Here is a 14777-nt window from a genome sequence, read left to right as displayed (position 1 = left end):
TGTGGTGTGGGAATCTGCCACTCTCCAATGAAAGTTCTTTGCCGCTTGCCCAGGCTACTGCTGCCTGGGGGGTGGGGGGTGGGGGTGGCCGTGCTGCTTTCTGTGTGAGGGCTCCATGCGTGGAGACACACTCTGCTTCCACTCGTACCTTCTCTCTGGCTGCCTGCCCCTGGCTCCCCAAGGATCCTCAGAGCCAGCAGCTGTACGGTCCCAGCTCACTCACTTCTTTGTGATCCTGTCACCCTCACCAGCTCCCCGAGGCCCAGGTCACAGCACCATCTAGTTTCCTAAGTAGGACAGGCCGCACACCGCCTGCCCCATTCTCCTGCCTGCCACGGACAGCCTGTCGCATCCACAGGCCCCTGGGGTGTCCCCTCAGAATGTGGGGAAGGGCTATTCATCTTCCCTCCATGGGTTGGGATGCGAGAAAGGCCCTGTTCCTCAAAATCCAGCAGACCCCCTCCTCCAAGAGCTGTCTCTGCTTGGCCTTGTACACATCTCCTCCCGGCTCCCTGTTTGACAGGTGAGGTAGCTGTGTGCCCATACACACCAAACACTGTCTGCAGTTGCAGAAGAATCTTAAGCCCGTCCCTAAGTGCTCTGCCCTCCGTGGCCCGTGGCCTATTCCTGCACCGCTAACGTACGGTGGTTCATGTGCACAGCCAAGACACGGCGAGCACAGACGCACACAGACCTCCAACCTGCTGCAGACCGAGGAGAGGGCTTGTAGCCTGGTTCCTGGGGAAGGAGATTAGAGGGGAGTGGAGAGGAAGGAACGTGGATGGAAAGGAAGGACCAGGGAAGGATGAGGGGAGGGAAGATGAAGTACTCTGTGATGTGAGCCAAGAGGCAGATGCCAAGAAGAGAAGCAGAGCCCCTCGGATGTGGCAGAAGTGTTATGGTAAGCAGCTCCGCCCTGGACTGTCTCCCAGAGGCTATGAGGGAAGCTCTTGGGTGGGCTGGGTGGGCTGGGTGGGCCTTCACATCCTGGGGCCTTGTCTCAGCGGCTCTCCAACCCATAATTGAATTAACTCTTTCAGTGTCTTGGTGGCTGACAGAAAGGAACGCCAGGAAGCCCCAGATGAGTCAGCTGAGCTTGTTTGTAAAAAGTCAAATGAGTCTTTTCCTGGAACCCTAAAAAGCCAGAAGGATCGAGACAATCTCAATCCCCACTCCATCCCTTAGTCAGTGATTCTCAAACTTCAGGGTGACTAAACATCACATGGCAGCTTGTTTCAAATGCAGGTTCCCAGCTGGTGTTTTTACACAAACATCCTGGGTATTGCTAAGTAGTTCTAGAACTTTGAGAAACACTACTTTCCTCCTTCAGTCCCCAAACTGTACATTTTTAATAAAACAGATGTGTGTATTTTTAAAGATTTCTGTGTTGTTGCTGAAACCCACACCTCCCCAACTCATCTTTGGAACCAGCTCCATGACCACCTGGCCGCTGACCTGGACACCAGTCGGGGGGCTTTCCCCAAGTGGTGGCTCCACCCTTCGGGAGCCACCAAGCTGAGACGGCCACAATTAGTGCCTGGTACACAGTAGGCACCAGTAACTTTTCTTTGAATCAGAGACATGGACAAATGAGTGACTGATGTGCTGACGAGTAGCCAGAATGCTCAGAAGGTAAGAACAAAAGGAGATATCGAATACCAGGCAAGGCCAAGTGTCACTGGGTGGGAGGCAGAGGCGTGTAGGGCTCTGAGGAGTGAGGACACAGGTGGAAGAAATGGAGACACAGAGGTTCCAAATCTAGATGGTGTGGGCCAAGGAGGCCATCTCTGGCAATTGTCTTCGATCCAGTGACAATGCTACTTCCGTGAGTTCATTCAGCTAACGAGCACCGCCGCCCACCCCACTCTCCCTGGCACACAGCCATCTGCCCATCTTGCACTTGGCCTTGCCCTTCCCCCCTTTCTCCACTGGCCCAGCCACACCTGGCCTAGGGACGTTGGTCAGGAAATGACCCTGTCCTCAGAAAGCCCGAAATCCAGTGATTCTGCTTATCAGGAATGGTCCCCATCCTGGCTTCTACTCAAGGTCGAGACTCTGGAAGGAAGAGGAGGATATGGGACGTGAACAGCTGGCCTTTGGATGATGTCAGAGTAGAAAATGACTTCTGAGCAATGGCTTAGCATACAGCAAGGATGCCTGGCTGGGGAGGAAGGTGAGGGGCATTCCTGACGCAGGTCTTACACAGAACAGCTGTGGCCGCCATGCCGCTCCTGGCCTTTCAGGTGCCGGGCTTATTCTTTCTTGGGAGGCCTCACCCCAATTGTGTCCCACGTAATAAAATGCCCTCACACTAAATGTACCGCTTTACATAATCTGGAAGGATTTATATAACTTTGCTTTGGAAATAACCGGCTCTGAGTTTTTTTAACATGTCGTTGGCTGTGACTTCTCAACGATCTTCATGCATAGGGATGAAATCTAACAAGTTTTGTAAGTGGAACGAGAATATTTTAATACTAAATTTGACAGGGTAATGAAACTGACAGTATTACGTTTTGTCAACAATTGCATATTATTATTTTTACATGTTTGTATTTTGAAGCCAATGACATTTAAAGGGTTTCATACATTTTTATAGGCCCTTGCTTAAGGTGCCTAGTGGCTACATCCGCTCTGGTGATGGCAGACTTTGACTTTCTGGACATCCTCTAGCAAGCTCCCTGGCAAGTGAGCTGAGTGTCTGACAGATTCTTCTGCTTTGTTGACAGTTTCATCTCCTTGAAGGCAAAGAAGTTGTGGATTGTCCCACCTGGGAAGCCAAGAGGTTTGGACACCAAGGAGGGACATTTCTACCTCTGTCTCTCTCTGATGATATATGATATATATGGTGCATTTCTAGTTATTAGGTTTTTTATATTATACATAAGCTTCATTTTTTTTTCAGCAGCAAACTTGATGTATTTGGTCTAATGAGATATCGCCTCCACCCCCCAAAAAACTCCAGGAAGCCCAAGGCATGGGAAGGAATACTTTTTGGCATATTTCTTCAAGGCAGATTTGGGGGTTGGCCATAGCTCTGCTTGCATGGCCCGTGGCCTCGGGGGCCTCCAAGATGATGAACCAACACTAATGTGGAGAAGGGGACATGAGGAAAGGGTCTGCTTTAAGTCCTAAGTGTGACCTGCAAGGAGGTATTGGTAAAGTGGAAAGGACAAAAACCTTTTTGAAGACAACCCAGCCAAAGAGCCAGAGAGAGGAAAGCCATGCCTGGTCTTGTCTTCCATGTACCAGGGAGGCCAACTTGGAAAGTCAGAAAAAGGATGAGTGTGACTCCATGATTGGAGGAGTTATCTTCTAAAAAAAATTAAAATAAAAAATAAATAAAAAGCATGGCTGACATGTAACTATCAATTGGGGACTTTGAAATAGGTATATTTACTATAAATAGTCTAGTGGAAAAGGTGGACAACATACATAACAGATGGGGAATTTGAGCAGAGTAGGAAATTATAAAAAAGAAATGGAAAAATGGAAATGCTAGAAATGAAAACCTTAATGTCAGTGATGAAGAATTCCTCCAGTTTTGTCAAACTGGACAAAAGCAGAGGGAAAACATCTGTGAACTTGATGTTAGATCAACAAAAATGAACCAAACAGTATCACAAAAAGTAAAAGCAAACTAACAATTGAGCAAACCCAAAACTAAGCACCAAGACGTATGGGACAATGACAACTGGTCGAACACATGTAATGGAAGTCCCAGAAGAAGAGGGGAGACAGAATGGGGCAGAAGAAATATTTGAAGAGATGATCACTCAGAATCTCCCAAATTAACAAAAGACAACAAACCACAGGTCCAAGAAGCTCAGGGAACCCCAAACAGGATAAATGGGAAGAAAAACATAACTAAGCATATCACAGTCAAACTGTTGAAACCAAAGATCAGAGAACATCTTGAAAGTAGCCAGAAAGCTGTGGCGCCTGGGTGGCTCAGTCAGTTGAGCTTCCGACTCTTAATTTTGGCTCAGGTCATGATCTCAGGGTCATGAGATCCAGTCCCTTGTCTGACTCTGCACTCAGTGGGAAGTCTGCTTAAGATTCTCTCCCTCTGTCCCCCACCCCACTTGCGTACTCTCAAGGAAGGAAGGAAGGTAGGAGGGCAAAGAAAGAAGCCAGAAAGTAAAACAAATTACATAGAAAAATAAGAAACAGTCTTATTAGAAACTCAACCAGATGGTTCCTGAGGCCCGGCTGTATTCCTGCCTTATAGGTCCACAAGACAACCCAGGAGCATTGCAGGACGTTTCCCCATTTGGAGACTGATAGCAGCTTGGGCAGGTTTCTGTTAACCTGCAAAACACAGTGGGCTGCAAGTGAGCAGCATCCTGCAGGGCACCAGCTCTCCAGTTCACAGTCTGCAACCCCCCGCTCCCCACCCCAGGCCACACCCAGGCCCTCCCCTCTTTACACACACCCCACCTTGAGCTGACTGTGGCCACATCACCCCTCAAAGACTGTTGCTTGGCTGTGAGTTGGAAGGAGGCAGAGTAGGTAGAGGCTAGACATGCTAGTTGACCGGCCCTGGGATCTGCCTGTTCCTCCAAATCCTTTCCCCAAACATGACCAACCTGGAACAACAAAAGGCCCCCCGTCAGGGCTCTGCTGAGTGCATGGTCATCGTCATGGGTGGCAATGTCTATGAGAGGCAGACAGTTGCCAATAATTCAGGGTCGCCATGGGATCAGGAAGAATCATGTTTCCTCCCCCTCACCCATTGTGCTGCCTTCTGTGGCCTCACTTTCCAGAAGAGAGTTCCTTTACGACAGGAGCCACAGGGAGGCGGCAAAGAGCTTGCTTCGGGGCCTCAGCTGGCCTGGAGTCAGAGGGCTGGATTTAAAATAATGGCAACTGCCGAAAGTGAAGCCGGTGGGCTTCCCCTGAGAAGGTGCTCGGCTGAGTGTGGAGAGCAAGTATGGCAAAGGTAGGGGAAAGAGACAAGAGATTCCTGACCCACCTTGCACATCTGGATCCTGCAGATAATTCCTGGTAGCCGGAATCCTCTCCCTCAGTGGGGGCCACTACCTCCTCCCTTGAGCACCCCTGCGGGGTCCTCAGCTCTGCAGTTCAGAGAGCTTTCCTTGCAAATGATTGTTCAGGCAACTGTCTGTTAGGAACTCTGCCAGGAGGCCCTTCCCGTAGACTTCCTCAAACCTGCATCATGTGCGCATTCATTCAACAAATATCTATTGGCCACTTAATACTGGACTCTGTTCTAGGCATGAGGGATACAGTGCTGAAGAACAAAAAATTTTTAAGTGCTTTCATGGAGTTTACATTCCTTTGGGGTGGACAGACAAGAAATTAAAAATTAATAGAATACACCTTATATTAGATGGTAAAAGATGCCATGGAGAAACACGTTTCAAGAGGGTAAGGTACCAGAATAAAGGGGTTACCATTTAAAATAGGTCCCATCAGGGCTCACTGAGGTGACATTTGAGTAGTCTTGCAGAGGTAAGATGCGAGCCATGGGGTAAGAAGATCATGCCAGGCAAGGGAACAGCTGAGGTGGGAACATGTCCGCCAAACTCAAGTTCCAGCAAGTCTCCAGTGTGGCTGGTGCCAGGTGAGTGAGTGGGAGAAGAGAAGGAATGATGAGGAAGAGATGACCGGCCTTGCAGTGATCGGCGCCTTGCAGGCCACGGTAAGGACTTCTTTTTCACTCTGAACGAACAGGAGCCATGTTTATTTTTAATGAAATGGGAACCACTGCAGAATTTTGAGCAAATGAATGACATGATCTGAGCGACACTTCAAGAGCATGGCTCTGGTACGCCTGAAACTAACGTGAATGAAAGACTTTTTTTTTTTTTTTTTAAGATTTTATTTATTTATTTGACAGAGAGAGACACAGTGAGAGAGGGAACACAAGCAGGGGGAGTGGGAGGGAGAAGCAGGCTTCCCGCCAGGCAGGGAGTCCGATGCGGGGCTCGATCCCAGAACCCTAGGATCATGACCTGAGCCGAAGGCAGACACTTAATGACTGAGCCACCCAGGTGCCCCAAATAAATAAAATCTTAAAAAAAAAAAAAATTCCCATCCCATTCAGGAAAGCTTAGTAAGGGAGCTCAAATGCCCTCCCCCCCAGGAAGCCCCTCCTAATCCTCCCTAAGACCCCCTTTATTCAGGCATCGCCCAGCTTTGGTCAACCTTGCCTTTGTTCTGGGATTAGTGACGGGCCTGTCCTCAGCCCCACCAGACCTTAGACTCTGGAAAAGCAGATGCCCAGTTGCTTTCACAGCTTCTCCCAGCACAGAGGGCTGTGCACACAGAAACCAAGTCAGACTCTCCCTAAGGAATAAGTGATCCCATCCCTCCTTATTTGAGCTGCCTCCTCTTTCTTCCGGGCTGTGTTTCTGCCCAGAGAGCCACATATTCGTGTGAAACGCTTTACCAATGTAACAGCCCTAATTTGGTGTGTCGGCCACACTTCACAGTCCCTCAGTAGCGCCATGTTTACAAGACACACTTGTCACTGTCCTGCAAAGGCAGGCTCTCAGAACTGGCAGGAAGCACATACAAAACATCGTTTGCCAAAGCCATTGGCCTCTCTGGAGGCTTCTGAGAGCAAATTAAATGAGTAATTATTTATTGAGTCCTCAAACGTTTATCGAGCACCTACTGTGGGGCTGTGCTCTACACTAGGCCGTGAGGGTATAAAAGTGAATAAAACAAATTTCCAAGGATCTTACTGCAAACACAGGACACGGACCGTATGCAAAGCACTGGCATGCTCAGATAGAATTAGGTCCTTGTACTGCACCAAGGACTTACCATCCACTCATCCGTCTATCACTCATTCAGCAAGTACTGAGTGTACTGCCCTGAGTGCTGGATGGGTAATGATGACCTTGAGACACAGTCCCTCTTCACACTCCAGTGTGGAGACAGAGTAGCAAATAGTGGGGAGCTGGCACATACAACAAACACAGTTCAGGGCAAGTGATACAGTAGTGCAGGTGCAAAGTAAAATGGAGAACAGGAGAAGGAGATGCTCTTGCAGTAAAGGTCTGGAAAGTAAAGGTCTGCCACGGGTGGCAGGAGTGGGGGAATCAGGGGGAATCCAAGGGAACAGAACACTGTAAGCTTACTTAGACCATGTTATGGGCCAGGAAGTAGTCCCGGTGGCTGTGGTTCGTTGGGTAGAAGCCAGGTGTTGTAGGAGCTAAGCTAAACTGGGATTGAGTTTGGATGGGCTTGAAGGCCAAGCTGATGATTTTCAAGGCAAGGAGTGGTAGTTCCAGATCTTGCTTTCGAGAGGCAGCTGTGGCAATGTGGAGACATTACACAGTGGATGCAGGGAAACCCAATTAGGGGAGCAACAACGAAGGTTTCAACCCAAGCAGTATAAAAACCAGCTTTGATTGGATTTACTCATTCATGCCCTTAACTGTTCACAGACCTTGTACTGATAGAAGATAGGGATGGAACAGACAGGGAGGAAACAAAGAAAAATAAAACCCAGTTTATGTCAAGGATATTATAATCAAGTAAGAGACACAGACCACGAAAATGCTTCTACATTCTTCCCTTGACTTCTGTCCTGTGATATTTGGTTTCCCTCCTATGTTCCCTATACTCCTGTGGCTCCTCTAGAAACTCATTGTCTTCTGCCAGCATACTCTGTGGGTTGCTCCAGTACCTGGACTCTCTCCTTTCCTCATGCCACAGGATGTCCCCAAATGACTTTATCCTCTCCTATGGCTTTGAACATCAACTATATGATCACGACTCCCAAACTTATCTGTAATTCCAGTCTCTCTCCTGAGTCCTAGAGCTGTATATCCAAACACCCAACTGAATGTGTCAACTGGTTGCCCACTAAAACCTCTACCTCAAGTCATCCAAATAAAACTCATCTTTCCTTCCCAATCAAACCAACTTCTCCACTTGCTTTCCCTATCTCAATGTATAACCACTACTCTCTATCTATCCCCAAAGCTGGAGACTGGGGTATCATCAGTGCCTCATCTCTTGCGCCTCTACACCCAGTCTATCCCCAAGCCCTATCCAGTCTACGTTGTATATGTCTTGTCTTTGGTGACCACCCTAGTTGAGGCCACTGACTGACCTCCCTGTCTGTAGTATTACTCTTGCAATCTATGTTCCGTACTAGGCCAGAGAGATCTTTCTCAGATCCAGATCTTATACCATACCCCTGCATAGAAACTCTTTAATGGCTCTTCATGGGTTTAATCATGGCCTGCAAAGATTTTTGTGACAGCTCCTCAGCCTGGCTGTATGATATTCCATTGTATGGATGGGCCATAACTTTGTTGTTGTTATTGTTAAGGATTTTATTTATTTATTTGACAGAGTGAGAGAGTGCAAGTAGGCAGAGTGGTAGGCAGAGGGAGACGGAGAAGCAGGCTCCCCGCCAAGTAGAGAGCCCAAGGTGGGGCTTGATCCCAGGACCCTGGGACCATGACCTGAGCCAAAGCAGATGCTTAACCAACTGAGCCACCCAGGCACCCCAAGGCCATAACTTATTTAACTAGTCTTCTAGTGATAGATGTTTGAGTTGTTTGTAAACTTTCGCTACTCTAAACAATGCTATAGTTGATAACTTTGTACATACTTCATCTGGTATGTGTGCAAGTATATGGGATCAGAAATTATATGCATTTTTAATTTTGACAAGTATCAACAATTTACAGTTCTGCCAGTAACACGTAAGAGGGCCTATTTCCCCACAACAATGCCAGGGGTATATTATCAGATGTTTGGATTTTTTGCCAATCTGTAGCTTAAAAATGATATCTAAATGTAGTTTCAATTTTCTTGTGAGGTTGACTATTTTTCCATATGTCTAAGAGCCATTTATCTTTCCTTTTATGTTAACCATCCCATTTTCTTATTGGATTTTTGTTCTTTTTCATATTGATTTGAGGGGATTTTGTATATATTAAGCAAATTAGTCCCTTTGTCTATGATACGAGTTGCAGATACTTCCCCCTGTGTACCATTTGTCTTTATTTATGGTGGTTTTTTGCTCCGCAGAAATTATAGATTTTCATGTTGACAGAATTTGTCTTTTTTTTTATGCTTTGGGAAATTTTATGCTATTCTGACAAATGCTTTCCCCACTATGACATTATACATCTATGGTTGTATCCTTTTACATTTATTTAAACACAATTGATTCGTATGGATTTATTTTAGTGTAAAAACCAAGGCAGAGATACATTATTTTTTTTTTTCAGGCAGTTACACAATTGTTTTGATACCACTTATTGTATAATCCATTTTCCCCTGCTGATAGACAATGCCATCTTTATCATACACTAACATTTTAAATGTCTTGAGTCTATTTCTGGATTCTCTATTTGGTTCTCTGGATCAAATTGCCTATGTATGTGCTAGTGTCCCCTGGATTTTACTATTTTAATTATTGTAGCTTTTAATGGTTTTATATCTGGTAGAACTATTTCTCTTACTAACCTTTTTCAGAATGTTCATGGCTATTCATGATGCAGAAATTTCCATATGAACTTTATATTCAGATTATGTAGTCTGTTGGTATTTTTATTAGATTGTGTTAAATTTATAGATTAATTCATGGAGAGCTGACATCTTTATGGTAGTGAGTCTTTCTACCCCAAAATAGAATATGCCTTTCCATTTATTCAAGCCTCCTTTTGTGTTCTTTGCTAGCATTTTAGTTTTGGGGCACCTAGATCTAGCACATTAAGATTACTCTTGGTTAGTTCACTTTGTTGTTGCTATTGTAAAGGATATATTTTATTCCCCTATATTTTCTAATTGGGTGTTGTTCACTGGCTTTTTGTATATTAACTTGTACCTACTTTGCTAAAATGTCTTATTTGTATCAGTTTTGCAGTTGCTGTCCTTGGATTTTCCAGGTAGGTTATCATTTCATAAATAAATAATGATAATTTGACCTCTTTTCCAGTTTTTTGACCTCGTTTCTTTCTCTTCTGTAGTTAAGTAGGCTGGTACGTCCAAAGCGATATTAAATAAAAATTGTCACAGGGGCCATCCCTGTGGCATATCTAACTTTAATGGGAATAATTTAGGTTTTCTCATTAAGCGTGACTCTGGCTTTTAGACTGCGATGCGTACGCCTTGTCCTGTTCGTGAAGTTGGGCGTTTCACAGCGTGTCTGTGGTTCTCTGCCCTGGAGACTGCTGTTTCAGAAGCCTCCAGTCTGTGTGTAAGGTTCTTCCTTGGCAGATGGTTTCTTATCCCTTGGAGAAAAAAACATGTGCAGATATCAAGTATATGCTGACTTCAAATGCATTGTGAATCCAAAGGTAACTTTTTGCTGGTCAACAGCTTTATTACACTTGACTTCCTAAGACGTTATAGTTGAGCCAATAGCAGATAGATCCTGTGTCCTCTGAGTGCCCAGAAGGTATCGGCTTTAGATGAGAGGGAAACTGGACCTTCTCTAGTGGACAGAATGGGGACGGGCTGTGCTATCACAGTTTGGGTCCTACACTGACGACCTGGCAGGTGACACTAAGACCCAAGCCCTAAGAACAGTAGCAACTGCTAACATTTTCAAACACTTGCTATATGCTATCTGCTTGTTTAAATAGTAATTTACTCCTCAGAACCCTCCTATGAAGTGGGGACTATTATTTCCCCACAGATGATGAAACTGAGGCAAAGCAATGTAACTTGCTCAAGGTCACAAGCTGGTAGGTGATAGAGCTGAAGTTTTGTTTTGTTTTGTTTTTAAGATTTTATTTATTTATTTGACAGAGAGAGACAGCAAGAGAGGGAACACAAGCAGGGGGAGTGGGAGGGGGAGAAGCAGGCTTCTCGCCGAGCAGGGAGCCCGATGCGGGGCTCCATCCCAGGACCCTGGGATCATGAACTGAGCCCAAGGCAGACGCTTGAAGACTGAGCCACCCAGGCACCCCGAGCTGAAGTTTAAAATCAGGCAGTTTGACTCCAGAGCCTGTGTTCTTAGCCACCATATTCTAATCCCCAGGAGCAGCAGCCTGGGGCCCCGAGCAGCTGAACAAAGATCCAGGGGAAATCAGGAGTGTGGTCTCCATTGTAAAGCAGGGAAAGAGGCTGAACTGTGAAAAACTACTCCAGAGCCAGGGACGGTTAACTGGGGGCCGGATGATTGGTGCTATTGTTAGCTTTTCTTTTTATCCACACTCTTCTTTGTGTTCCTTTGCTGGCTCCTCCTCAAACCTAACCTTAAACATTGGAGTGCCCCAGGCACTGGCCTTGGACCTTCCTCATTCTCTGTCTATGCTCTTCCCTAGGCACAGCATCTAGATCTTCACGATAATGATTCCCTCCTGTGTCCCTCCAGGCTAGGCCTCTTCCCCCACTGGACTCGTGTGTCCACCTATCCACTCAACACTTCCACCAAAATACCTCCCAGGTAGCTCAAACTTCACATGTCTAAACAGAACTCTTCCTGTCTACCCCTACAGGAACCTGCTCCTCCCACTTTTATTAAAGGGCGGGAACAGGACCCATAGGCAGAAAGAACTGCACTGGGGTTGTGACCGGTGACTAATTATATACTTTTAAGTTGGGAGGGGGCTAGGGACAGCGTTAAGTCTCTAAGGAATTTTGGAAACAAGGTTTCCAGAACCTTTAGTGGTCATTTACTATTGTTTAGTAAACCCTCAGTCGTGACACCCTTCAGATGCGAATCAGTGGGCCATATGCTTAGAGAATGATTGCTAACATATATCTTGGGGGGTAGAGATAAAGGAAGTTCCAAAGGAATTTCTCTATGTTTAAAGTAGAATCACAGGAGCCTGCAGGGTCAGGATAATGTTAAGCTAAGATCGCCTTTTGCCCTCAGCAAAGTATTAACATTGAGGCAGCGGGGTTCCTAGAGGAAGTTCACTCTGCCTATTTCAAGGAGTTGTCGATGAGCTGTTAAGTAGCAAGGAAATGTAATTTTTTTTCTTTTGCCTTGTTTCCCACATTAAGAAGAAAAACAAAGCAGGGAAGGGGCAGAGAGTGCAACGGATGGGGACTGAAATTTTAAAAAGGGCATGCGAGAAGAGCAGATGAGGTCAGAGTAACAAGGCTAGACGAGGAGTTTTACCCAAAGACGGCGGAGGATTTTGAACAGAGGCTTGACATGAGGGGATTTCCATTTTAATAGGAATACCCTAGCAGCTAGAAATTGGGGGAGGGGCAGGGAGGCTGAACCTGGGGAGACCAGGTAGGCAGCTCCTGCAATGGTCCAGGTGAGAGATGATGGACCCAGGGTGAGACAGGGAAACTAAAGGGACCCCGTGAAAAACTGCTTTTTTTTGCCCCATTTCCTGCTTCTGTTCTTGCTAGGACCTGCACCCCTGCCTTATACATATAGAACAGATAATGTATGTCCTCCTAGTAGAGGCCACTTTTAGGGAACCGGCTTGAGCAACGGAATGTAAAAAGGGCCCACAGCAACCCCCTGGCCGAATACAGACAGGCCCATCAGGTGATCCACCTCAAAATATCCACAGGCCCTAACTAATCAATGGGCTACTTACAACCAGGCAAGTTGTCAAAAAAGGGGAAATTCCATACAACCCCAAATCTCACCTTCCCTCTTTAAATACAGCCCCCTCCCACTGCCTCATCGCAGAAAGTCTCTCCTTTGCTATCCTGCCCCCCCCCCCCCGCCCTTGCTTGCAGTGTATTCAATCAACTTTTATCTCTTTTGTTGTATCTTGGGTGAATCCCTTTCTCTCCCTGTGCCACCCCTCCGGCTTCCACCTGATCGGTCACCCCTCATGGGGGGGGGGGGGCTCTGATCGGAGAGACACCACACTCCGTGTAAAGGTCAAGAATTTAACGATTTCACAATAGATAACATCTATGGTGTGACTGGGCGGGATGTCATGAACACTTTCCAAGACCACTGACTCATCAAGACCCCTAGCTCCAGGGCATAAGTACCTTATGGAAGACTCCTAAACACTTGCCTTTGTTCCTGGATGCGGGAATACCAGACCACCATCCCAAATAAAAACCCCAGGTCCCAAGTAAGGAAATTCACTCTTTGCTTTCTGAGTCTCCTGGATGCTATGTCTATATCCACACTCCTATCTTTAATAAACAGCTCTCACTTCCTCTCAGCTTTGTTTGATTTCTATCCTGCGCAACGCCAAGGATCCTCATGGCTGGTCCTGTGGGATCTCCTCTGGGTCTTCAGGCCCAGCCAGCCGGCATCAAGGGGCCTTGGGTCAGGAGAGAGTGGACAAGCCAATGAGATAGGGCCAGATTCTGGATATATTCTAAAGGGGGCTCCAGCATCCACCCAGCTTCTCAGGCCAAAGACCTAGGTTATCCTTGATTCTTCCCCTTCTCTCATATCCCATATCCAATCCATCAGCAAGTCCTTGTGGTTCTAGCTCCAAAAAGTACTTCAAAGTCACTGTTTCTGTCCATCTCCACTGCCCCTGCAACCCAGCTAACTACCTGGACTTACCTCTCACCTGGATTGCTCCAAGATAGCCTCTTATCTGATCTCTCTGCTTCCTCTTTTACAATCCTTCTCCAAAGCCAGAGGAATCATCTTAAAAATTAAATATCACAGCAAGGATGCCTTCACTTGTAATCCTTTAAAAGCTTTCCAAAGCATTAGGAAAAAGGCCCAAATCCATAGCATGAACTACAACAGCTAATGTTATCTGCCCCTGATGACCTCTGAGTTCTCATCTCCATCCCTCTTTTTCTTGATCATCCTTCTCCAGCCATACTGGGCTCCTTCCTGTGTCTCAAACTCACCAAATTCATTTCTGCTTTGCAGCTATGCTGTCCCCTCTTACTAGGTCATGGTACCCAAGCTCTTTGCATGACTGACCTCCTATCAACTGTCAAATCTCAGCTCAACTGTACTCTCCTTAGAAACCTCCCTGATAACTCTCATCTAGTAAAGATACCATACGATATCTTGATATCTCGTATAGTCTACACGCCTCTTATCAGAAAACTCAGTCAAAGTAGGTTATTAAGGGAGTCAAAATAGGTTATTAAGTAAGATCACAGGCCAGTAAATGAGGTGGGGACTTTTGAAGCAGAACGCTATCATACACTGTCAGGGCCAGAAGGGCTAGCCTCCCCTCTGACACTTGCATCCACTGGCAATGTCCAGGGGACATGTGGTTGACACCTCCATTGAAAGGACCGCCCTAACTGCTGGACAGCTTCGGAATTGGGATTTTCCCCATTCCGAGCTGCGATGATTCTCTGGAGCTACTACACTTTTGTGCCCTTCCAAGGAAACCTAAAACAAACAGAAACCCTCTTTTAGAGGTCTGTTTGGTTTCTCATCCCCAAACTTTTCCGGTAGGCTTGTTCTCCCATCCCAAGCTTCCCTCCAGGGCATTCTCTGCACTTCTTTCTCACCTACCGGGGTCCACAACAGCCTCTAGCAGTCCTGGTGGGATCTGGCTGACTGGCCTTCCTCAGGGCCTCTTCCCTCTAGGGACCGGGCCCACGACCTTCCATCCGTTCCTTAGTCATCAACCTCCCCGCCTTCGGTACGCCAAAATCTCTCGGCTGGAGCGAGCTCCACATCATCTCCCCGTGCTGTGCCTAGCACAGAGCCCAACACAGAGTAATTTCTCTAAAATGGCTGGGGGAATCAACGCACAATCGCTCCTGAACTATCAAAGATTCCTGTATCCCGTGGGAATTCAGAAGCCCAGTGTCCCGCCCAGCCCTACCCCAGACCCGCCCCTCAGTCTATCCCGCCCCAAGTCTCGTCTTTCTCTTTAATCACTCTCTCCAAGCGAGTAATCTTTCTGGGGCCTATA

At 46.7% G+C, this 14777-nt stretch overlaps 1 long non-coding RNA gene across 1 annotated transcript; it reads right to left on the bottom strand.

Annotated features, from left to right (window-relative positions):
* Positions 1 to 9159: 9159 nt before the first annotated feature.
* On the bottom strand, positions 9160 to 14637 carry LOC118553898 (uncharacterized). The gene is made up of 2 exons (XR_013448552.1): positions 14372 to 14637; positions 9160 to 10229 (listed from the first exon to the last, which is right to left on the bottom strand). It is a non-coding gene; the product is annotated as an uncharacterized LOC118553898 (long non-coding RNA).
* Between the last annotated feature and the right edge of the window lie 140 nt (positions 14638 to 14777).

Source organism: Halichoerus grypus, chromosome 6 (genome assembly GCF_964656455.1).
Source record: "Halichoerus grypus chromosome 6, mHalGry1.hap1.1, whole genome shotgun sequence".
Lineage (NCBI taxonomy): Eukaryota > Metazoa > Chordata > Mammalia > Carnivora > Phocidae > Halichoerus > Halichoerus grypus.
The sequence above is the reverse complement of the archived record's forward strand: the minus strand, read 5'-3'. Positions and strand labels throughout refer to the sequence as shown.